This window comes from Solanum stenotomum, chromosome 11, assembly GCF_019186545.1.
Source record: "Solanum stenotomum isolate F172 chromosome 11, ASM1918654v1, whole genome shotgun sequence".
Lineage (NCBI taxonomy): Eukaryota > Viridiplantae > Streptophyta > Magnoliopsida > Solanales > Solanaceae > Solanum > Solanum stenotomum.
This window is the reverse complement of record NC_064292.1, coordinates 38,693,929-38,719,456: the sequence shown is the minus strand read 5'-3', so window position 1 is coordinate 38,719,456 and position 25,528 is coordinate 38,693,929. Positions and strand designations below refer to the sequence as shown.

The window sequence follows — 25,528 nt, the reverse complement described above, 5'->3', positions numbered from 1 at the left end:
TGCTAAGCGGCAAAGATATCCAACTCCGAACACACAATCGACGACTACCCAGCAGTAATAATGCAAAAATATAGGAAAATATAGTGCGGATGTGATTTCGGAAAGTTAGAAAGTGAGGGAATGTGAAAGAGTTTGAAAGTTTAAACCTTTGGCCTTTAAAACCGTCCAGTTCTCGCCCGTTCAGCGACATTAGTTTTGCTCGCCGACCCACTAGGTGACACGCCGAGTGGGCAGTTACCTCACCGAGTTTTATAGGACCTCCAGTTAATGTGGCGGTCCAAACAGTGGACAAAGTCATGATTGCCGACCTGGTCGGCGATTCGCCATGTAGTCCATGGGCTCGTCGAGTTTTAACTCTTATTAATAATAAATAAAAAGAAAACATGGCCACTAATTGATCTGGAAAAATCATTCAAATAATAAATTTTTAAAAAATAATAAATTGAAAAAGAAAATCAAAACGGTTGTGAATCAATCATTTTCTATAAATAAAAATTAAATAATTTAACTCTTATTGCTAATAATAAAAAGTAAAATGGCCACTAATTAAATGTGACTTTTTCAAAATAAATAACCAACCCACGTAATTACAAAAGAAAAGATAAGAAAGCCATAAACTGAAAGATAAGAACACAAATTAATTTAAAAAAATAAAAAATCAAACAATTACAAAAGACGTTTAGGACTCTTTTTTATAAGGAAAAATCGTATGAAATAGCGAACAATTAATTCAAATTAAATTATATAGTCATAGTTTATTTTATTTGCAATTTGCAGCAAACATCCCATTTTTTGCCATCTGGTTCGGTATACAATTAGTCATTTTTGATATACAATTACTCATTCAGTATACAAACGTATATAATGTGTTTATGTTTGTATAAAGCGAGAGAATAGTGTATATACAAATACAAAAACATATATTTTCTTCCTATACACTTATAATTATACAAATACAGATTTTATTATACAAATTACAATGTATAAATGAATTTATACAAAACTGAACAATTTGTATAAAATTGGATGTATCTAGCGAATTATACAAATCAAAAGTTTCATAGCAAACATAAAATTTTCTATGGAGCGCAATTATGCAAATTATAGCGATAACATACAAATATAATTTTTATGTTTGCTATATGTGAAAGTTGCTTTTTTTATAATAAGACGTTTAGGACTCTAAATTAATTACATATAATGGTATTAAATAATAAATAAATATTTTTTAATGAGTTTAAAGCTAAACAGTTCTAAAAAATAGGACTTCTTTTTGGGAAGTTATAATTTTAATATTATTAATAATAAGAAATAATAAATAATAATAATAATAATAATAATAATAAATAATAATAATAGTAATAATAATAGTAATAATAATAATAGTAATAAATATAATAGTAATAATAAATAATAATAATAATAATAAAAATAATAATCTTCTATCAATAATAATAATAATCTTCTACCTTATGTATAGGAGAAGTGCAAGAGCTACATGTCTGCGCAAAAAAAAAACAATAGAAATAATTCTTACATTAGAAAAAGAGAAAATATTGAAACTAAAGAAAAATAAAAAAGGTTTTACATTAAAAAAAAAAATAGAGGGAAGATTGAAATTAATAAAAAGAAAAAAAAAGAATGGAATTGAGTTACGGAAAGAGGCAATAGTGGATTCCTAAAATATAGTTAACTTATTAAGAATTTTCTTCTTCCTTTTAAAAACTCTATAATTTAAATTATTGTAATTAAAAAATCAAAATTAAACAGATATAAAAATAAATTATAAGCTCACAAATAATTTAAAGCTAATTATAATTTTCTAAACTACTTACAATTTTAAAAATTGATTTTATACTAATTAAAGTACTCAATTATTACGGTAGACATTGAAATTTTGTGGAACTGTACAAGATGTGTGCAATTCGAGTTGGGACTCTACAAATTGTGTTCAACTCAAATTAGGATTCTTGGAGGTTACTCAACCCTAAACTCTAGTTTATGCCTATATAAATGGTACTAAATTCTCTTCTCAAAGGGCATCTCAAAATATCTCATAAACTTTTGGATATTTTTAAAGATCAAGAAGATCTCGAATATTCCACAAAAGTCATGAAATATTCATATAGAGGTCAAATCTAAATCATCCTAGTTCGAGAAATACGTCACTGATGGCCCTCGAATCATGGATAAATCTTAGGAAAGTAGATCAAAGGGAGAACATAATTGTACCCGCATATTTATCAATAAAGTTTTGTTTCTTCAGATTTTATTTGTGTGATTTATTTATTTTTCATATGTTTAAAATTTGTTGCAAACAAATTGGCACGCCTAGTGGGACCAAATCTGCCTTCATCTCTTCTCTCTTTAATCAAATCTGAAAATATGAAGATGCAAAGGTGGAAGAATGAGGTACTTTAAGCCTCGTCTTTGAGTTTCATCAAGTCTACACTCCGACAAGCCTTGAAGCAGGGGGCATTTGTAGACATTGGAAATTTGTGGGACACTACAAGATGTGTTCAATTCGAATTGGGACTTTGCAAATTGTGTTCAACTCAAATTAGGATTCTTGGAGGCTACTCAACCCTAAACCCTAGTTTATGCCTATATAAAGGGTACTAAATTCTCTTAAAAGGCATCTCAAAATATCTCATAAACTCTTGGGTATTTTTAAAAATCTAGAAGATCTCGAATATTCCACAAAAGTCATGAAATATTCATATAGAGGTCAAATCTAAATCATCGTTCGAGAAATACGTCATTAATGGCCCTCGAATCATGGATAATTCTTAGGAGAGTAGAATCAAGGGAGGAACAAAATTGTAGGCGCATATTTATCAATAAAGTTATGTTTCTTCAGATTTTATTTGTGTGATTTATTTATTTTTCATATGTTTAAAATTTGTTGCAAACAATTACATCTAAAAATTAAAACTAAAAAGAAAAAGATTTCTAAAAGCAAGAATTACTATCATGTTTTCTTTAATATTTGTATTATATAATATAGGAAGAAATTTTTTTAAAAAAAAAAACTGTTTAAAAAGAAAGAAAAAAGAATCTCCCACGTTCAAAATTTTTTTTTTTAAAACGAAATAATCTGCATATAAATTAATATGCAGAATTTATGAATTTAACATCTGAAAATAAAAATAAAAACTGTAAACACTAATAAAAGATATTGTTTTAAATAATAAATAAAAAACAATTTAACTACTTCTGAGGTCTCCTTTTTTAATTTATTTTAAAAAAATGGTAGTTATCTAAATTAATATCCAAACATACGTTTTAAAAATTTCGATAATATATTAAAAATTTAAATTTAAAAAGATAAGAAACTAATCTTATCTTATCCCTAGAAAAAAACCAACCGCATAACATAGTAATTAAATAGAAAGAACTAGTCTTAGCTCTATCACTTACATCATTTTAAGAATCTACTAATTTCAGAATTTCCTATTCTCTTATATTTATTCAACCACTTGAGCATGATAACATTTTTTGCTTTTCCTGTTATTTTTTTATATTACATTGGTTTATGACAATTAATCTTCGGTGTTTGAAGTGATGAGTAATACATATATAATGGTGGTAGTATGCAGATGATTTAGGTAGCAATTAGCAATTTGTATGTGATCGATGTCAAGTTTGAATAGGTTTAGATAATGATCATGAAAGAATAAGTATGGGTATCTTTCTATGGAATCTACTTCTATTTGGTAGATTTATTGAAAATTCTATCAGATCGGCGAGAAACACTCTCATATATGCACTCAATGGAGAACTATGTATACTTCTGTAATTATCATTGTGCAGATAGAAATTGAATGACTCTAATTTAAACTTGATTTTTGAAATTTTATGAAATTTTAAAGTCTCTAACACTATAAATTTAAATCTACATCTTAAGTTGTATAAAATTGTGTTTGATATGGTTAGAAGGCGTCCTTACTTGAAATTAACAACATGGTTTCATCTTTTGTTGAGTTAGCTAGGAAATTCAAAGTCATTATTTTATGAGAATTTACACTTTTCACATTTATTTTTATTTGATAACTTAAATTAAAAAAAGCATTAAAATCTTATTGTAAGTTGTAAGTTTTTATGTTCTGTACTAATTTCAAATAACTATTAAACGTTGTATATTTATCACTTTACATATACATATAAAATAGGAAGATTATTTGTTAATTCAATATTATTATCATTTATATATATATATATATATATATTCCATTACCCTACCTTCAATTTCTAAAAAAATTGTAAAAGATTTCATTTAAAATAAAATAAAATAGGAGTATTTAAATTGAACGTACAAAAAAAGTGATTATCCAACTAAATAGTTTTTATTTTAAATTTAATTCTTAATCGAAATAAATTATTATTGACCATCACAATTTAAAAATAAAAACGGTTTAAAACCTCCCACTAACTTTTCATTTCGAAACAAATTGTTAAAAGGAAAATCAAAATTTTGAAAAGTAATTTTACGAGAAATAAAACTTAAAATTTTGAATTTAGGATAAACAATATTTATCTATATTTAGAAAGCCTTAAATTCTACCCAGAACAATATCACAATTATAAGTTATTTAGCAAATTTAAGACTATTCACAATATTAGTTTAAGTTTAAAATTGCGATTTTAAAATATATGATATAATTTTTTATTTGAAATTTAAAATTTTAAAATATTTGTATTTCAAGATAACTATAATTACACATAATATACTTCGTCGGATAATTTGTATTAGTTATTTTTAATTTAAATAAAATTATTCATTTTAAAATATTCGCGCAAAGCGCGGATACGTATACTAGATTAAATAAAGTTCAAAAGTAATTATTTAATTTAAAGTTAGTAAGTAAATCTTTTTTTTTTCTATGAAGTCACTAAAGTGATAAAAGCTTTATATAAAATTTCTTTTAATAAAACTCGTGCTAAATGCTTCATATAATTATTTTTTAATAAAACTCGTTTAATTGTACTTTTTATTTTTCATGTCTCGTTGTTAGTCATTATCAGAAGTTTGTGAAATCTTGAAGCATAAAAGGGATTTCATTCTAAACTAAATTTTCTCTTCTTTTTTTTGTCTATTCACTTCCTATTAAATAAACATAAATAAAAGCTAAATATTATGTAGTTTGATTTTTAAAAAAAATTTGGTATATTTTTAATTAAGAAAATTAATCATTAATTTGTTACGTAGTTTGATTTACAAAATTTTGGTGCACCCATTCGTTAAATTGTTTTTATTTATCTATGTGATTCTTGGACACCCTTCGTGAAATTTCTGGCGACGCCACTGTATATGATATAATATTAAGTTGAATAAATAAACACATACGTCCTACATGAAATAATACACGTAGGATGCCAAGTAGGATGTGTGTGTCTACTTGTTCAACTCCATACAAATTTAAGTGTTGACTTGTGCTCACCAAAAATTGAAGGGCATAGATGCAAGATGAGACAAAGTTGAAGAACACATTTATATGTTATGCCTTGTTTTTATTGTTGCTTAGCTTTGAACTAGTTAATTTTAGCATGTCAAGAGAAAGACAATCTTTTTTTCCTATTTTCTCTCAACATTAACGACTAATTTCTCAAATCATTTCGCAAAACCTTTTTTTGAAATACTAATAGTCATAGATATTATAATAAAATATATACTTCATTTATTTTATTTTTTAAAAGAAAGTGAAATGTCGGACGAGTAAAAAACAGGAAGTACATATATAGGTTGAGATTCAAATAATTTATTAAACTATTTTCCTCTTCAACAATATTTTCTTAACATCCTCTTGACACTTCAAGATACAAAAAGAGATGCAACTTCAAATATTTCAAAATTATTATATCTAAGATTCCTTTCCTTGTTGAGGAAGACCCAGGTGATCTTTATTAATAGTAATATAGATCACTTTATTTGTGAAGACATATGAAGTAGCAGACAAACCCATATCTTTGTACATCAAAAGAAGGTATCCAATATAATGCTTCCTCAGCATCATCATACCATATTTTATAGATATGGATAGTCAATATAGCCAACATTAGGATCAGAAGTATAAAATGCTTCCCTGCTATACTTATTGAGAGGTGCATCAAGCTCAAATCTCCTTGGTAAATCTGGACTAGCAATGAACATACATCCATATGCAACGAGACCAGCTCGGCCTTCATCTACAACTTTGTTTCCATCCTCTCTATCGTAATCACCAACTACAATAAAAGTACCTCTAAATGCCTTCCTCATGGGTACAAGGCTGTCAAGACATTCAACTTTTTGCAAGGGTGTTTTCATTCTTGGCTCAACCATGTGGCAATATGCAATGCCATACTTATTCAAGGATTCAGCCATGTAAAGTCCCAAAGCACTTGGATTTGAGTCTCCTGAATCCTTGTAGTCAGCAAATGGGGAAAGCCTTATTCAAACTCTGTCAGCTCCTATCTCATTTACAACCGCTTCAATTATTTCAAGTGCAAATCAACAACAGTTCTCTAAAGACCCTCCATATTGGTCAGTTCGATCATTGACTTGGTCTTTCAGAAATTGGTCGATTAGATAGCAGTGAGCTCCATGGATCTCAACCCATCAAGCCCGAAAAAATTAAATGAAAGGTGTCAATTAAATTTGGGTTTTGTTTTTTGTGACACTTTTACCAAGAAAGGGTGAAATCCACATTAAAATGTAATTAAGTAAATCTGGGACCAAATTAATATTTTCAAAAGTTTCTAATCTTTTATAAAATACAAAAAAACACTTCATTTTTCAACTTTTATAATTCTATCCAAACCATTTTTAAAAAAAAGTAAAAGAAAATAAATCTTTCTTTTCTTCTTCTCCCAACATTTTCTCTTCTCTTCTTCTTCTTCCTTAGGAAATCTGAAAATCCGACTATCAAAAAAAAATTCTCCTTCATTATCTTATCTTCCTCCTCATCTCTGGCCGTGACTCTCTCCTCTTTCTGAACTGAAGATTGTGTTCGACTTAAAATGGTTAAGTCATATTTTTGAAAGATTTTACAATTTTCGAACAATACTGAGTTTTTTTCTTGGGTTAATGAACATTAAATCGTTCTATAGGTGTGAAAATTGAATATGGTGTAATGGTACCTATTATTTACAGTTTTTGAAAGAAAATTAACAAACCCGAAAAAGCCCTAATTTTGAGAAAATGTATATGTATTGTTAACATTCAGTGAAAGGTTGTTATTGTTGCTTTTGTTGTTCTTTCTGTGACTATTTTGTTCATATGATTTTAGAAATATAGTCTTGTTCAGTTGTCCAACATATATTTCATTTGTTGAAAGATGTGTCGTATGTTGCTACATTTTAGTGATATGTTGGTATATATTCCAACATAGTTGTCATATGTTGGAACATATAACCTATGTGTTAGGGCAACAAAATGGTCTTCTGTAGTAACAAAAGATTCATCTGTGGCACATGAAGGTACATCTGTGGCAACAAAATGTCCATCTGTGTCAACATAAGTATAAATTGCTACCCATTATTATTTTATAATCAATTGTAAACTCTCAACCTTTTTTTATTTACCTTGTAGATCAAATGATACAAGAAGTTTCATGCATGACAACAACTCAATCTTTTATTGGTGTTGCTTCCTCTTCTAACATCAAGTGCTCTTTTTGTCTATGCGAAGAGTGTGAGCAACAACATGATTATTTTATTAGTCATGTGTAAAGAACTCACTGATATTTTTAAGGAAATCACTTATAATATTGATGTCCATACATCCAAGAAGATTTCACAGCCTTTGAAGTGTAGGAGGTTGAAAGAATCTATTTCCCAATCACTCTTTATAATTAGTAAGAGAAAAAAAATCAATGACTACTGCTCCAGTATCACACTCAACCCCAAAAGGCAAGGAGAAGGAGGAGGATGAGGAGGAGAAGGAGAAGGAGGAGGAGCAGGAGAAGGAGCAGGAGCAGGAGGAGGAGGAGGAGGAGGAGGAGGAGGAGGAGGAGGAGGAGAAGGAGAAGGTGAAGGAGAAGGAGTAGGTGAAGCAGAAGGAGGAGGAGGAGGAGGAGAAACAGAAGGAGAAGGAGAAGGAGCAGGAGAAGGAGAAGGAGAAAGTGAAAAAGAAGGATAAGAAAGTTGAAGTCGTCAGTTGTGATGTGAAGCAACAATATCCATTTGAAGGTTTTAACATTGACGACGAGGGTCCAACTGAACTAATTTCATCCTTCTCACAATGGATAAATGAGGGTCTTTACAAGCATCATGCAAAAAAGTAAAGTCGTTAAACTATTATTAGTATTTATTCTTGTTATCCACTAAATAATTATTTATAATGATTACACAATTGCAGAACAGACAAGGACGATCACTACTTAGCTAATTACTCGAATCTGGAGTTCAAACAACTGGATTTTGTAGTTGCATCTCCAAAGAAGAAGGGTTGGTTCTACGTAATGTCTCAGCCCAATAGGTGTTGGACTGATGAGGTAAATCCATGCCCACGTTTATGTTTTGATTAAGACATGAATACATACAAATAAATTGATACGGAAAATACACTTATTGATGTATCTGTGCAGCATGTGGATATCATTTTATACTATTTGCAAAAGAAGTCAAAGCAACATACTCATTCTAAATATCGATATACCACTACTAATTGTTTTTTCAAAACATACATTGACAAAGCCAGTGTTGTTCCTGAATATGAGAATAAAATTGTTTGCATTATCAAAGGGTTCGGTATACCTGCTGGACTGCCTTGGCACCTCACATATATGTTTATGTCCCTGTAAATTATAATGGGGAGTTTCATTGGGTCTTGGCAGTTGTTGCATTGAAGGAATGGTGCATAAAGGTGTATGATTCAATGTCCTCATCTAGGACTAACAAAAAATTGTGCTCCGAAATTCAAAAGTTGTCTACAATGTTGCCAAAGTACCTTGAATCCAGCGGGTTTTTTGAGCAAAAAGAGCGAACCAACTGGCCAGTTCTTGAAACTTACCAAGGAAAGAACAAATCTCTCCCATTCGAAGTCATACATGTTATTGGTATTGCCCAACAAGCAAGCAGTAGTCTGTAAGTATCACATTATTTTTTTGTCTTACCACTATCGAAATGTGATGTTATTAGGTTTATTATATTCACTACAAAAAAACCCCAAATTGCCAACAGATTTTACTAACAACTTAAGTTGGTTAGTATTTTAATAACAAATTACCAACATATTTCTAATTGAATTATATTTTAAAACTTAACAACGAAATTCTAACAGATTACCAACCAATATCTTACTAACTAAGTATTTTAGTTGGTAAATACGGCGAGAAAAAATGGCGCCAAAGTTAGCAACATTCTATCAATGGATTACCTACTGAAATATTACTAACGCACACCTTTTGTTGGTAATATTACCAACGAAGTATATATCGGTTGGTAAATATGACAAAAAATTGTTTATATAATTTATTAACATATTACCAATGAATTACTAACCAAACATTTACCAACGGCAAGATTGTGTTGCTAAATTTACCAATCAAATATAAATGTGTTGATAAATTAGTAGCGAAATGTAATTTGTTGGTAAACTTGCCAACCAATATTCAATTAGTTGGAAATTTTGCCGACGAATAAAGATTGTAGTTAGTAAATTACTAACATCATTAAAATAGTTGGTAATATACCAACCGATCATTAATCCATTGGTAAAATTTACCAACATATTAATTATTAGTTGGTAATATTACATATGAATGTTTAGTTGAATAGTAACTATTACCAATTGTGATAAATTTATTGGTAAATTATTAATTACTAACTTATATTTGAATAGTTGGTAAATTTACCAATTGAAGTTAATTTTTTTTTTTGTAAATCAACGTCTAGTGTTGAAGCTTTCATATTCAGTTTGTGTCGTTAGGCGTTTTAACTTTTAAATTTTAGCCAAAACTTGACTTAGATCAATATTTTTGGTAAACGTGCTCAGATTAGAACTCTGTCAGTGTCATTAGCTTCGAAAGGTCATTCTTTATCTAACAGGAAGGTTGGTTCAAGTTTTGAGGCTTTCGTTTTTGTTTGTGCCGTTAGGGTATTAAATATTATGTTTTGGTCAATATTTTTGTGAACGTGCTCAGATGAGAATTTCGTCAGCGTAATTAACTCCAAAGGTCATTTTTTATCTGATAGGATGGTTGGTTCGGGTTTTGAGGCTTTCTTTTTTAGTGTGTGCCGTTAGGTGTTTCAACTTATAAATTTTGGCCAAAATTTAACTTCGGTCAATATATTTGATAAACGTGCTCAGATGAGAATTTTGTCAATGCAGTTAGATGCGGAAGGTCATTTTTGATGTAATAAGATAGAGTGTTCGGGTTTTGAGGCTTCCATTTTTAGTTTGTGTAGTTAGGCATTTTAACTTTTAAGTTTTGGCCAAAATTTCACTTTAGTCAATATTTTTGGTAATCGTGCTCGAATTGAAATTTTGTCACCGCGATTAGCCATATAAGTTCAGTTTTGGTCTCATAGGATGGTTGGTTTGGGTTTTGAAACTTTTATTTTCAGTTTGTGTCGTTAAGTGTCTTAACTTTTAACTTTTGGCTAAAATTTGAACTAGGTCAATTTTTTTGGGAAACAAGCTCAAATTTGAATTTCGTCAGCGCGGTTAGCTCTAGAAGGTCATTTTTCGTCTTATAGGATAGTTGGTTTGCATTTTGAGGTTTTTATATTCAGTTTGTACCGTTAGGCGTTTTAACTTTTAACTTTCAGCCAAAATTTGACTTTGCTTAACATTTTTTATAAACGTGCTCTGATGAGAATTCGGTTAGTGCAATTAGCTTTGGAAGGTCATTTTTATATTTAATAGGATGATTGGTTCAGGTATTGAGGCTTCCATTTTCAGTTTGTGCTGTTAGGCATTTTTACTTTTGACCAAAATTTAGATTTGGTCAATATTTTTGGTAAACGTGTTCAAATTAAATTTTTTGATGTAATGATATGTGTCATATTGAGATTAATTTAACTTGTTATCATAGATTTTGCATTGTTTAGATAATATGATTTATAAAATTGATATTAATATTTTTGGATTTATATTCGTGCTCTTAGATTTTTAAATGCAATAAATTAATAAATATTTTACTATTGGATAATCATTCAGTTAATATATTTTGAACATATTTTCAATCAATTACTAACCTAACATTGAACTTGAATGAAACATTACCAACAAACTAACTATCAATTAGTAAATTTATTAGAAAAACAAATAATCATACTAACGTATTTAAAATTTATTACTAACAAGGGTTGTGATGGAGTGGTAAGTACTCCTTCATCCTTAACCAAGAGGTCTCGGGTTCGATTCCCCTTGGGTACGGAGTCGCCTTTGTTAGGGAGCACAGTGGTCTCGGGTTCGATTTCCCTTGGGTACGGAGCCTCCTTTGTTAGGGAGCGCAGTGGTCTCGGGTTTGATTCCCCTTGGGTACGGAGTCGCCTTTGTTAGGGAGCGCTTTACCCCCCAATGTGGGACTTCCCAACGTGAATCTGAATTTAGTCAGGCTCCAATGTGGGTTCCAGACACCGGATAGAAAACCAAAAAAAAGAGTACTTAAAATTTATTGGTAAATTACCAAACATAAATTTTCTGTTACTAAAATTGCCAACCAATTACCAATGTATCTGGAAAAGTTTACTATCAAACATTTGTTACTATAATTACCAACGTATTACCAACGAAATCGAATAATGAAGAAAAAAATTTACTAACTCTTTTTCAATTCATTAGTAAAGGTATTAACGATATACTAACCAAAAAGCAGTTGGTGAATTTACCAACGGAAATTTCAAGGCCATGTTTCAAAATTTTGTAACAACATCTTTGGGTGTTTACCAACTGATTTTTGGTTGGTAAGTTTACCAACAAATTAAAATCGTTTGGTAATATTTACCGACGAGCCTTTTAGCAACAGATTAATATAAGTTGGCATTTGGTTGGTAACTCAATTTGTTAACCAATTTGATCAATTTACCAACGATTTTTTTTGTTGGTAATTGGGGTTCCTTTTGTAGTGATTTTCTAATTGATGATCTACCATGCAGAGATTGTGGACTTTTTGCTGCTGCATATGCTGAGTTTTTGAGTGATGGACTACAAGTACCATCTTATGGAATTATTTCTGAAACCCTTTGCATGAGATATGCTTCACTCCTATGGAATTATGGGATTTTAAAGGCTCAGAGTGGCTATGTTAGTAAAAATAAAGACCCACGGAGGTCTAGACCTAAAAAAGCAAAGTTAGATGAAAATATTGTGGCTACCACCATTGATTAGATTTATGGTTATGTATACCATTGTGAATTACCTTTTTGGTGATAAGTTGTAAAAAACAATTGGTGAAGTGTTCATTTTTGCTGATAATATTAATTTTAATGATTATTATTATTATTTTTATTTTTTTGGAACAAATGTCAATTATGATGGAAAGGAAGAAATATGATGTATGTGGCAACATATACAGAATTATCTGCATGTGCCCCAACAGGAAGGTCATATATGGCAACATATGTAACATTTGTGGTAAAAAAATCACATAATTATATACATGGCCCCCAACATGAAGGTCATATGTGGCAACATATCTCACTTTGAATTGTCATTATACTGTCAAAATTAAAAAAAAAATCAAAAGGCAGAACACAGTACCGTCTTTTTTCCCTCTCTCCTCCATTAAAGGACGATTCACATTCCAAAAACTTGTTTCCTATTCCTTCTTCCTTCATCTCTCAGCTCTTATTGTTTCTCCATTTTTCCTCTTCACAGATCCAGTAATTTGTTGCGATATTTTCTACCACATAAGTGTAATTTGTTGCGATATTTTATACAAGAAGTCATCGTTGCCCTCTTCATTATCATCGATATTCTCAGGTATAATTTAATTAGGGTTTTCAAATACTTTTACTGGTATTAAATAAGGACCTTTTTAGTGGTTTATCGCTTATTTGTTTATAGGATGGTTGGTTTGGTTTGGTTGGTTGTTATTCCTTTTGAAATATTATTTGTTTTCAAAAAGTTTCAATTTGTAGTTGGTTTTAGTTAGGGTTTAGGGTTTTGTGGTTTGTTGGTTGCTTCATTTGTGGTATTTGTTTGATGTTTTGTTGCTTGTGTGCTGTTGTGTGTTGTGTTGTTGTGTTTGTTGTGTTTGTTGTGTTTGTGTTTGGTTGTTGTTATTTTTGTTAATAAATATTTGATTTTTGTGGTTGCAGATACAAATATAATGCCTGTCAAAAGAAAAACTATATTTCAAACCGAAACAACTGACACAAAGATCCAGAAGAAGCCTAGGACTAGTAGGAAGAAGCAGAATGAAAATTCCAGTTCCACTCTTTTAGAAGAACTTGCATCTGAAGCAATTTTATTTTCTCAAGTAGAGACATGAGCTTCTTCTCAAGTAGAACCATAAGTTTCTCAAGAAGATCTACCAATTCTCCATGAAGGTTTTGTAGATGAAGAAAGAAAAGAAGAAGAAAATAATGAAGTTGAAGAAGAGAAAAAAAAAGAAGTTCAAGAAGAAGAAGAGAAAAAAAAAGAAGTTGAGGAAGAAGAAGAGAAAAAAGAAAAGGTTGAGGAAGAAGAAGATAAAAAAGAGAATTAGGTTGAGGAAGAAGAAGAAAAAAAAGAAGAAGTTGAGGAAGATAAAGGAAAAAATAAAGATGTTGAGGAAGAAGAAGAAGAAAAAAATGAAGTTGAATATGATGGGATCAAAACAGTCAATGCACACACTTTTCCTGTGCATTTCCAGCCTAATGCTACTAGTGATAGCATTATAAGGTCAGCCATGGGAAAAACTTTCGACTCCTTCGGGATCATGCTCAAGCAGAAGGGTTTGGAAGATTTTTTTAGGAATAGTTGTTTTGGTCATTTTCTTGATTTGCCAGAGAATAATAATGCACGTTTTCAAATGACCATGGTCTATGAATTTCTGAAAAGAAGGTTCATTTTTTTAGAATCCTGAAAAGAAGGATGAGGTTTTGATTAATTATTGTGGCATGCCACTCTTCTTTGGCAGAAGAGAGTTTGCCATAGTTTCAAGGTTAAAATGTCATCCTCATTCTGAGCCAATCCCTGAATTCATAGTAAAAAAACAACCACGGAGATGAAAGAAAGGAGAAAAAGAAGAAACAAGACAGTCAACTGAGGAACAGGACTTGGTGTCCCTTGTTGGCACAATCTTCAAAAATCCCGATTTAATATATTTTTTGAATGACGAGGATACATCAAAGAAGCACAAATAGTCATTGTGCTTACTTTGATTTGTACATAATGTACTTTTGGCCAAAGATGTCAACACCAACATATCCCTTAAATGGGTGAATTTATCTGAGGATATTGAGGCTTTCAACAACTATCCATGGGGTCATGACAACTTTGAATTAAATGTCAAATACTTGTTGAAACCTTTATCTCCAAAGACCAATAAATTATTTGGCTTTCCATGGGCTTTCATGGTAAACATAAATGTTCTTAATCTTTTTATATTTTATTGAATAATTCAACATTTGATTTGTGACATGCTTTCCTTTTTTATAGGCTTGGGCATTTGAAGCCACTCCTCATTTGACCCATCAAGTAACTGCAGAAGAAGAGATTTCATCTCCAAGGATATTGAGATGGTTGAGAGCAAAAAATGTCAAAAATCCTCCAGATCTTTTTAACCTTCCTCATGATGCAGTAAGTTGAAGTTGTTAATTACAAAATTGACATTGTCATATGTATCAATTGTTGCTACATATGAGGCATATGTTGCTACAAATGGGTCATCTGTTACTGCAGATGCCCCATATGTCGCAACAAATGCATCATCTGTAGCAACATTTGACCCATCTGTAACAACATGTGACCCAAATATTGCTACAGATAATGCATATGTTGCTACATATGGGGCATCTGCAGCAACATGTGACACAAATATTGCTATAGATGGCCATATGTTGCAACATATGACCCTTTCTGTAGCAACATATGACCCCAAATTATTACAACATCTCACCCAATTATTCCTATAGATGACTTATTTTTATAAATTTAGGTTGTGCACCCATGGCTTGTCCCAATAGAAAAGGAATTGCAATTGTCATATCTAATTACTCTAGGGTTAGTTGAAACCTTATTTGATCCTGTTGTGGATAGAGTTAAAATGGAATTGGTTGGAGCAACAACCATCAAAAGAGACAGAGTTGATAATGAATTAGTTGTTTTGATGGGGTTGATGTGTGTGGTGGTATTGATGCTGGTGCTAGTATTGATGTTGGTGGTGATATTAGTGCTGGTGATGGTACTGGTGTTGTTGGACAATACTAAGAGGCTACCTCTTGTACAAGATGCTCTCGTTTTCTGTGTGAGAAGTGCAAGAAACAAGATGAAGATTTTATCATGTATCTTCAAACATTGAGTCAGGTTGTGAATGAATTTAAAAACAAGAGGGGGGTCAAGGTCATTCCATCAAAGAATGTTCGACATCCATATACTCCACAGGCCAAGAGGAGAAAAAAACTCTTTTATCAAGGCAATACAAAATTTGAAGAAGCAGATATTTGGAGAATTGCCAATGGAGTAGGAGAGAAAGTGTTGGAGCTCAAGCAAGTGAATCTTTATAAGCATGTGCCTATAGCTGGTGGAACTGATGAGAGGAAAGGAACTCCGTGCACAATACGGCATGCATGTTTTCAGTGGAGAGGATTTCAGGACCATGACAAGCATGAAAATTTGGTGGGAAGACTGGGTAATTTTTCTCTACTAGTACCTTCAATTTAAATGTTCATTTGTTTTATCTTTTCAATGATTACTCTTCTTTACCTTTAATATTATTTTTTATTTCAGTATATTGATGAAATTCTTAGCCTCATGCGGGAGAGGCATGTGAGATACCCTGAGTACTATGATTCCACAGATAGAATCCTAGATCTCAACTTCTATTCTAACTTCAAACAAAGATATGACAAAATGAGCGAGGAGGCAACAACAGTTGGTGGCAGAAGCTTTACATAGTTATTTAATGAGTTTGAATGGGATGAAGATATGATTAATTACGTCAGGGGCATTAGACCATATCCTGGAGGCATGGATTGGATTGGTGCAAAAAGGATTTTTGCAGTCATGAACGTGAACAAAACTCATTTTGTGACTCTTGAGATCCTCTTGCACGAGGGTCGCTTGGATGTTTATGACTGCCAACTGATGGGTATGGAACATGCCAAGTTTTTGACATTCATACAACCTGTGTTCGAGTTGCTACCAAAATTGTTGAAGCAAAGTGAAATAATGAAGCATTTGCCAGATAAGTTCCTTAATGAACCATGGGAATTTGAAGGTTGATTGGAACCCATGGTAACAAATGATACTGAAGCCGCGTGCGGGTCATATTCACTTGCATTTATTGAGCATTTGATTACCATGACAACAATTCAACCTCCCCAAACCCTGTTGTGTGACAATACAGTTGGTCGAATGCAATGGATTTGGGCTGCTGGAATAGTATCTAGGAGCTTGGAGCCTTGACAATGTGTTTTTAATTAATGACAATGTTTAATTTTATCACTTATGTTAGGTTATTTGGTATTGAGAGCAAGTACATAGTATGTGATGTTATATCGAGAGCAAGTACTTAATCAAATGTTGTTACGTAAGGGTGATATGTAGTAACAGATAAGTCATTTGTAGCAACATATGGGTCATCTATAGCAACATATGCCTCAAATGGTCAAACGTTGCTACATAAGGGTGATATGTTACAACATTTGAGGCATCTGTAGCAACATATAAGTCATCTGTTGCAACACATGGGTCATCTGTAGCAAAATTTGAGTCACAGGGTCAAACGTTACTACATAAGGGTGATATGTAGCAACATTTGACTCATTTGTAGCAACATATAAGTCATCTGTAGCAATATATAAGTCATTTGTAGCAACATATGTCTCATATGTAGAAAACATGGGTCATCTGTAGCAACATTTGAGTCACATGTTACTAAAGATAGGTGATATGTAGCAACATTTGACTCATATGCTATGTTAAGAACAAGTAAAAATGTTGGAACAGGAGTGCAAAACTACGTTTATTTATTTCCATAACTATCATAATTTTAATGGTTGTACACAGCTACATAAGAATTTTCCATCCTCCACAGTATTCTTCTTGGTAATGCTTAAAAATAGAAAAAAAACCACAACAAAAAACACGAAGATTAGCTTCCAGTTGTTACAACATTTGGTCTTCTTCTTCTCCATCACCCATTTGTTACTTCTTTTAATATGACTTTCATCATCAATTTCCAACTCCTTAATTCTGTTCGCCAATCTCAGAATAACAAACTTGGATCGTATATCAACATTTTCACGATCCCATCATCTAAAGAAGTTGCATGCATTCTCTTAAAATACACACCACAAAGAAATTTAAATTAAAAAAATAAAATAAAGAGAAGTCTCCAGACTAAGATGTAGAAATGTACATACACGATAGCATGGACAAGACCAAAATCTTTGACATGGATTGTCCTTCGACCATGAAGTTTGCATTGAAAGTAAGTCTCCATGTTTGCAACAGATTTTCACACCTAACATGGGATCATTTTCATGATTACAAATTCGATTCAATATTGCATTTGACATTATATCAAAAGTAACAAAAACAAACAAAACTCATTCATTATATCTAGAGTACTAATCTATATTTAAAGAACTCATTCTTACCCAACCACTATATTGCAAAATTAATGATTTCATTGATTTGACAATACATTACAGTGCTGAGATTTGGTTTAACCAAAGACAAATCAAATTAGTTGCGTGTTAAAAAACAAAGAACAGAAAAGACTGACAAAAAAGACTGATGAAATAAATAACATCATTATATTCCATGCACTCCAAAGATTTGAGATCCATGCAAAGATAGAGAGAGAGAAAGCGTAAAGGGGAGAGAACTGAAGCGGCGAGGAAGAAAATGAAAACCCTAATTTATATATATATCCCTTCTAGAAATAAAATAATGGGCCAATTGGGCCAGTTTTAGAGGTTGGGCTTGCCTATGACTTTTATAAATTACTTACGTTTTTAAGCTGTTGCAACATATGTCAATTATGTGTACATGCAAGTAGTATCACCATTAATAGAGAGGAATTCAAGCACATAACTTGGGAAACCTTAAACATAAACATAAATATGCTATTGATAGTTGATGTAGTAACATACAAGGCTAGGCTATGCTACATATCCATATTTACGGCATTAACGCCAACAAAAACAACAAAAATTTACATCTGAAACGCTCTAGCCCATTGATTCAAAATTGATATACTGACATGCAAGGCTAGGCTAGGCAATATATCCATATTTACAAGGCATTAACGCCAACAAAAACAACAAAATTTACATCTAAAATGCTCTTGCCCTATAATACTACTTCAGCCAACAAAAAAGGACTTGACTGGAGGATCTGGAGTCAACATTGAGCGATTAAGCCTGGAGGGGCATCACCATTATTTCTTGAAGGGTGGTGGATCAGAGCTACCCATGCACTCTGTCACAAGACCACCTACAAAAAAACAAACAACCATAGTTAGCTACCCCATACACGCCGTTACCAGACCAGACATGATGTTATATATAAAGTAAGAAGACTTGCCAAATGATGAAGCTACCCTCCATTAGACAAGATTCAACAAAACCAAACAACGACCATCACCCATGCATTGAGAACACACTTGAAGAAGACATCATATTAACCGAGAACAATGTATTTACGTTGATCACCCCCAACAAGAGCATGCAGAGACTTAAATTTGTCCAAGGTAGTAACATCTTCTCAGGGAAATTTGAGTGTGAGAGGAGTAAAGGAGAAAGAATAAAGGAAACAAAATAAAAAATGAGTGTTTTTTTGTGAATTAAGGGAACCCTAATAAACCTTTTTATAATGAGTGAGAGTGAGTAGAGTGTGTGTTAGTGGAGTATTCTAAAATGATCTGTTACATTACATGTTGATTTAGGTGACGATTTAGGATATACATATGTTGCCACATATGACATGTCTGTTGAGATTTTTGTTGGAAAATTCAATAATTTATCCAACAGAACGTGCATATGTTGCCACAGATGACACTTCAAGGATGAGTTAATTGATAAATTGAGCTATTTAGCAATGGACAAATGTCAAATTGACAAAATTTTAGTACATTGGACCATAATTAAGCAATAAAAATATGTTATAATACTTTGAACAACGATTTACAAGGGTGTTATATAACTATGATATGGAGTTACTTGGTCATTGTATGATGAACTAGTGGTATGATAGTCTGTGTAAAAATAATTGATAGAATTGAATGAAGGTTGATGTAGTAGACCATAATTTTGTATTTAGACATATTGTAGGACAATATATTAGTGTTACATGTTGAATTAGACAATTTAATTGAATTAACCCCAAAAAGCACATTTTAGGATATACATATGTTGCCACATACGGCATGTCTATTGCGATTCCTACTGTAAAAATTCAACAATTTATCAAACAGAACGTGCATATGTTGCCACAAATGACTCTTCAAGAATGGGTTAATCAATAAATTGAGCGATTTAGCAATGAAAAAATGTCAAATTGGACCAAATTTTATTACATTGGACCATAATTATGCAATAAAAATATGCTATAACACCTGAAACAATGATTTACAAGGGTGTTATATAACTATCATATGGAGTTACTTGGTCATTTTATGATGAACTAGTGGTATGGTAGTCTTTGTAAAAATAATTGATAGAATTGAATGAATGTTATTGTATTAGACCATAATTTTGTACTTAGACATGTTGTAGGACTATATATTAGTGTTACATATAGAATTAGGTGACAATTTAATTGAATTAACCCTAAAAGGCATATTTTAGGATATACATATGTTGCCACATATGACATGTCTGTTGCAATTTCTGCTGGAAAATTCAACAATTTATCTACCAGAACGTGCATGTGTTGCCACATATGACAATTCAAGGATGGGTTAGTCGATAAATTGAGTGATTTAGCAATCGAAAAATGTCAAATTGGACCAAATTTTAGTACTTTGGACCATAATTAAGCAATAAAAATATGCTATAACACTTGGAACAATGATTTACACTGGTGTTATATTACTATCATATGGAGTTATTTGGTCATTTTATGATGAACTAGTGGCATGACAGTCTTTGTAAAAATAATTGATAGAATTGAATGAAGATTGTTGTATTAGACCATAATTATGTACTTAGACACGTTGTAGGATTATATATTAGTGTTACATGTTGAATTAGTTGACAATTTAATTGAATTAACCCCAAAAAACACATTTTAGGATATACATATTGCAATTGCGATTTCTGCTGTAAATTTCAATAATTTATCCAACAGAACGTGCATATGATGCCACATATGACACTTAAAAGGATGGGTTAATTTATCAATTGAGTGATTTAGCAATGGAAAAATATTAAATTGGACCAAATTTTAATACTTTGGACCATAATTAAGCAATAAAAATATGCTATAACACTTGGAACAATGATTTACACTGGTGTTATATTACTATCATATGGAGTTATTTGGTCATTTTATGATGAACTAGTGGCATGACAGTCTTTGTAAAAATAATTGATAGAATTGAATGAAGATTGTTGTATTAGACCATAATTTTGTACTTAGACATGTTGTAGGACTATATATTAGTGTTACATGTTCAATTAGGTGACAATTTAATTGAATTAACCCCAAAAAACACATTTTAGGATATACATATTGCAATTGCGATTTCTGCTGTAAATTTCAATAATTTATCCAACAGAACGTGCATATGATGCCACATATGACACTTAAAAGGATGGGTTAATTGATCAATTGAGCGATTTATCAATGGAAAAATATCAAATTGGACCAAATTTTAGTTCTTTGGACCATAATTAAGCAATAAAAATATGCTATAACACTTGGAACAATGATTTACAAGGGTGTTATATAACTATCATATGGAGTTACTTGGTCATTGTATGATGAACTAGTGGTATGATAGTCTTTGTAAAAATAATTGATAAAATTGAATGAAGTTTGTTGTATTATACCATAATTTTGTACTTAGACATGTTGTAGGTCTATATATTAGTGTTACATGTTCAATTAGGTGACAATTTAATTGAATTAACCCCAAAAAGCACATTTTAGGATATACATATGTTGCCACATATGACATGTCTATTGTGATTTCTACTGTAAAATTCAACAATTTATCGAACAGAACGTGTATATGTTGCCACAGATGACACTTCAAGGATGGGTTAATCGATAAATTGAGCAATATGGCAATGGAAAAATGTCAAATTGGACCAAATGAGAACACTAAGCATAAACATAATGCAAATTTTTTTAGATTAAAATTTTTATAAAGAACCAATTCAAAAATCAGTACAAAACACAAAAAGGTTACTTTTTTCCCATGAGTTTGCAAGAAATGTCTATATGTTGCCACACATTACAATTTAATTAATGCAGAAATTTAACTACTTCATTTATTTCTAAATCACAACTATATATATCACAATGAACATGGTAGTATTGATGAACGGTGCAACAAATTGGTCTTTCTCCCAATAAATGAGGTTTTGGCACCCTTCTAAATAAAATATATCGCAACTTCTGTCGACATCTTCTGAGTTTTAGTGACTCCATTTTTCTCATGTTGGCAATGAACATTAAGCCTTCTCTCATGAATTCACCGCCCTTGAAGATTGAAATTAAGCATTCCCAATGCATTTAGATCGCTATAGTGGAAATAATCAACCTACAGAAGAAATAACACATTTAAAAGGAAGAATACATTGATAAAAACGTGAATACATACAAAGAACATTAAAAATTACCACGCCTTTTCTGTATAAGGCTTCTAAATTCCCTGATGCTTTGCACATTTCCAGGAAAGAAGTGCATTTTCGAACAACTGACCAAGGGTTACGCATCCATATATATTTAGTGAAGTCGGCCAATGTTACATTTTGATATACAGAAGGTTCACTAGTGACTTGATTGAGGACCCTGGAACTGAGAAATCAAATCAAATGGTTAGAAAATCAAATTAAAGAGTGAAAATTGATTAATACATACATACCTTAATTTTAATATTCATTAAATCTTTAAAGGAGTAGGAAGCAATCTTTTCAACGATATCAATTAGTAGTTCCCTCGGAAGGGATTCAATGTAGTTTTTTTTACTCTGAGTCATTTTTGAAGATTTTTCCTTCTTCTTTCCCATCTTGGAGAAAATTAAATGAAAGGACTTCTGAAGACGAAGAGGCACTTTTGACTTTTCAAATGCAAGAACTTAATATTTTGAAAAAAAGGTAAAATATCAAGTACTTAATATTTGAATTAGACCATGATCCGTTACATGTTGCATTAGGTGACAATTTAATTGAATTAACCCCAAAAAACATATTTTAGGATATACATATGTTGCCATATATGACATGTCTGTTGTAATTTCTGTCGAAAAATTCAACAATTTATCCAATAGAACGTGCATATGTTGCCACAGATGACATTTCAAGGATGGTCAAAATGAGAACACTATGAAAAAAAAACAAATAGTTTTAGATTAAATATTTTATAAAGGACAAATTCAAAAATCAATACAAAACACAAAAAAACCCACATTTTTTACCATGAATTTGCAAGTTATGTACATATGTTGCCACAGATGGCAATTTAATTAATACCACACAGTGGTATAATGCAGAAATGTACCTACATAATCTAGTTCTAAATCACAACTACATGATTCACAATGAATACCATCTTCATCGTCGCTTCCCCTGTGCCATTCATTCTTGCGTGCGATTTGCTCTGGTTGATGAACAGTGCAACAAATGGGTCTTTCTCCCAACAAATGAGGTTCTGGCACCCACATTCCACCTAAAACATATCGCAAATGCTGTCGACATTTTTTGACTTTTAGTGGCTCCATATTTTTCATGTTGGCAATGAACATTAAGCCTTCTCTCATCAATTCACCGCCCTTGAAGATTGAAATTATGGCAAGGACATAGGATGCACTAATGTGGCCACCATCTGCTTCTTGATTAATCATTCCCAATGCATCTGGATCATTATGGTTGAAAAAATTAAACTATAGAAGAAATAACACATTTAAAAGGCAAAATACATTGATAAAAATGTGTATATTACCACGCCTTTTCTGTATAAGGCCTAAATCCCCAATGCTCTGCACATTTCTAGGAAAGAAATGGCTTTTTGAACTACCGACCAATCTACGATAAGGAAAGTTGACCAATGTTACCTTTGATATACAGAAAGTTCAATAGAGACTTGATTGAGGACCCTAGAACTGAGAAATCAAATCAAATGGTTAGGAAATCAAATTAAAGAGAGAAAATTCATTAATACATACATACCTTAATCTAACATTCATTAAATTTTTGAGGGAGTAAGAAGCAATCCTTTCAACGATATCAATTAGTAGTTCCTTCGGAAGGGATTCAATGTAGTTTTTTTTTACTCCTAGTCATTTTTTAAGATTTTTTCTTCTTCCTTTCCATCTTGGAGAAAATTAAATGAAAGGACCTTTTGTTATTATGTTCTTATAAAATGACAGGAATGTAATGAATGTGAAATGTTGAAACTTCTGAAGATGAAGAGAAGAGAAGAAAACTTTTGACTTTTCAAATGCAAGTACTTATTTTTTTGAAAAAAGGGTAAAATATGAAGAGTTGTAATTAATTTTTTTCTTGAAAGTTGTTCTAATGACAGTAATGATTGATTGATTGTTCACACACCTTACACGTAATTATTTATTAGAAATATGTTGGAACAAATGTGTTTTCTGTTGTACTTGTAACACATAATTGACATATGTTGGGACATATGCAATATTCTGTTGTAAAATCTAACACATAATTGACATATGTTGTAACAGATGCAACAGCTCAAAATAAATCACACATTTTATATAAATAACATAACATAAGTTGATTCAAATTAAGATAAGAAGATAGGGAACATCATCCTCAAATAAAAAAGAACATTCATTAAAATTAAACAACACTTATGGAGCATTTTGATTTGGGCATGTAGTTCTTTTGTGGCCAAAGTCTCTACATACGGAACACTTATTTTTTTTTTGTTGGAAATGATTCACCAACTCCACGCCGTCTCTTATATCTCTTTCTTCCAAGTTTGCTTGGATCAACATATGGAGGAAGTATTTCTCTCTCTATGATATCCAAAGGACAATCACATAATTTTCAGGTGGCACCGAGTGAATTTCCTCACAATATGTCATTATGTATTTTTCCACTGATTAATATGGAGAGGAGTACTAATAAATCTGATTTCCAAAATAGGCACCATATTGGGATCGAAGCGCTGCCATGGCATAAGGACAAGGTATTTTGTCCAAGTAAAAAATTCTACAAGTACAAGTTCTTCTTTGTAGATCCACCGTAGCAACATCACCATGACCAGTGGCACTGAACTTGTAGTTAGCGATTTGATGATCCAACAACTTGTTGCCCGCGTTGACATACTTTGATATGTCTTTTTCAATTGAGGGAACAAATCTATTTGCAGAGTTCACCAGCTTCATACACCTCTGGTGAAATAAAAGTGCAAATCTCCTTTTTATTTCATCAAATAGAGCGACAATGGGAAATTCTCTTTCAACGTCAAACATAGCATTCACCGACTCCGTGATGTTTGACGTCATAATGTAATATCTACACAACAAAAATTAAAAATCAATCAAAACACATAAAATTACCATAAACTCAAATGAGATGGTATAGACAATAATGTACCTATTTCCCAGGCAAAATGCCCTGCTCCATGTATGGAATCCAATACGTTCAAGAGTTTCAGCCGCCTTTGGTATCAAATCTCTTATTTTATTGAAATGGTCATTGAACTCACATCTATCGTACACCTTTATTGTTTATATAAAAATGGGACACTACCTTTGAATTGTGAAAGTTATTTTGAATATTTCTCCCAAGGTGTCTCATGCAACAACCATAATGAGAAGCAGGGTCGATAGTCGAAACCATCTTTCGAATACTTGGATGCCTATCAGAAATAATGCACAACTCATCAGTATCATCTACAAAGCTTCTCATATTTTGAAAAAAATATTCATATGAGGCATCGCATTCCTTGACCACAACACAGAAAGCCACTGGAAATATATGATTCTCAGCATCTTGTGCCACCGCCAATAGCAAAACTCCTTCATACTTGCTCCTCGGGAATGTCCCATCAACGGCTATTACTTTTCTCATTTCTTGAAATTCAGTTATCCAAGCGGCATATGATACAAATAAGTACTTGAACCTCCCATTTTCATTTAGCAACAATGCCGCCTTGCTTCTTGGATTTGCAACTTCGAGCATATAACGGTACACATTAAGCACTGCATACTCGTGCTCATGTGTTCTCCTAACATTAGACTTA

The 25,528-nt window shown here is 31.6% G+C and overlaps 2 pseudogenes; one reads left to right on the top strand and one right to left on the bottom strand.

Moving 5' to 3' along the window:
- Positions 1–3,582: 3,582 nt before the first annotated feature.
- On the top strand, positions 3,583–8,507 carry LOC125845895 (uncharacterized; annotated as a pseudogene).
- On the bottom strand, positions 6,026–7,485 carry LOC125844410 (12-oxophytodienoate reductase 1-like; annotated as a pseudogene).
- Positions 8,508–25,528: the final 17,021 nt, after the last annotated feature.